This window comes from Capsella rubella, unplaced genomic scaffold, assembly GCF_000375325.1.
Source record: "Capsella rubella cultivar Monte Gargano unplaced genomic scaffold, Caprub1_0 scaffold_5, whole genome shotgun sequence".
NCBI lineage: Eukaryota > Viridiplantae > Streptophyta > Magnoliopsida > Brassicales > Brassicaceae > Capsella > Capsella rubella.
Window position 1 is genome coordinate 7,832,856 of NW_006238919.1, and position 1,705 is coordinate 7,834,560.

A 1,705-nucleotide genomic window follows, 5' to 3' on the forward strand; every position below is an offset into this window, starting at 1 on the left:
GTTCTTGACTACTTGAATATTTTCCAACAAGAAACTGAAGTATTTCGTTTGTACATATAGATGATTACTTTCAATTTCTCTTGATCTCTCTCTAGAATATGTTCCATATAGAGAGAAATTGAATATCTTGAAAAGTTCCCTACTCTGTTCTACCTTATTCACTTCTCAATCAAATCAAAGTATTTAACATAGAAGTACAATAGTCGAAATGAACACTAAGTCCCTTAATCATTAGCCCGACTGCCCGAGTAGCATTGATTTCTCTATGATAGACAAAGACACAAATCGACGAGATAAAACAATAAAGAAGCTTTGAGGAGAACACATACATACTAATATACAAAAGGGAAGGCATTGTTATGAATGGGAAGATGGAACCAAAAACTGAAAAAAACTAAGGGTTGCATTTGAAGATAATTACAAAAAACCGAGGATAACGGTTCAATTGGGGTAAATGAGTGAAATGGTAAACTGGTCGGTTGATTAGTCTCACACTCTTATGGTCATAAGTTTGGTTCACGAGAGAAGACTATAATTTTCTTTTAGCAAAAAAAAGAGAAGGCTATGATTGTTCGATTGGGGTAAATACGTGCAAGTTGTAAATATAGGGGCTTTATGTAATAATGGTCAAATTGTGGTTCAGTTGGCGAGTCCATAGCATATACAGAATAACCGGAGGCTCTTTTTTTTTTTTTTTCTCATATTAATATCACATGTCATACAAGGTCAGAGCTACGGCCCACAACATTAAGATTTACAGGAAAAAGAAAGTTCCACTTGAGCCCAGCTAAGCACCATAAGAGAAGAAAACTAATCTTTGTCATGCTAGACCACCAAACCACGTGTCAATAAACTGGATATAACCAAGACACATGTCGATCACTTATCACAAGCATTCTGATGACCAACCTCCGCCGTTCAAACAAGGATTCCGGTGAAAGAATCTACTCCGACAAAGAAACAAGTATTGATTCTTGGGTTTTTTCACCGACAACTAGTGAATCGAACCTCCAAATGGAAAGAGAACAGCTTAAGGCACTGTTAATATGCTACCAGAAACATCTTCTTTTCTTCAACTTAATTTGCAATTTGTGTATTCATTCCTGCAATTCTCAAAAACTCAAAAGAAACAAGTCGGAATCAAGTATTTTTAAGCGATAAATCGCTAAAACATCTATATCCAACTTATCCCTGTTGAAATTTATTGAAAAAGATAAAAAACAAACACCGGATAAACTGTGTAGAGAATCCGATTTACGACTGTAACAACACGAGAGCTGGCTAACACCGCTTGAGAAAGCCGGACGCTACCAGACAAAAGTCGACCACCACCGCTGAGAAAGTAGAAGGTGTCGAACAAGAAACCCAACTAAATTGGGACAGTGAAAACCAGAAAAAAACTCTGGCCGACGAAAACATGTCACAAAGCCATCTCCCTCTCTGAAAGGTTTTTAGAGAGAGAAGAGAGAGAGAGTCTTAATAACCGGAGGCTCTAACGGTTTGATTTAGGCAAATGCATTTAAAATCTAAAATTATAAAATATAGAGAGTTATATGTAAATTATGTCCGGTTCGTTTAGGGTAAATTTGTGAAAGTTAGCAAGTATAAGGGCCTATATATAAATTGTTATAGTCGGTGAGTCCGTCTATTACTATTTCACAGTAAACCCTGAACTGAACCCTTTCCTCAGAAATTCAAAATCAAT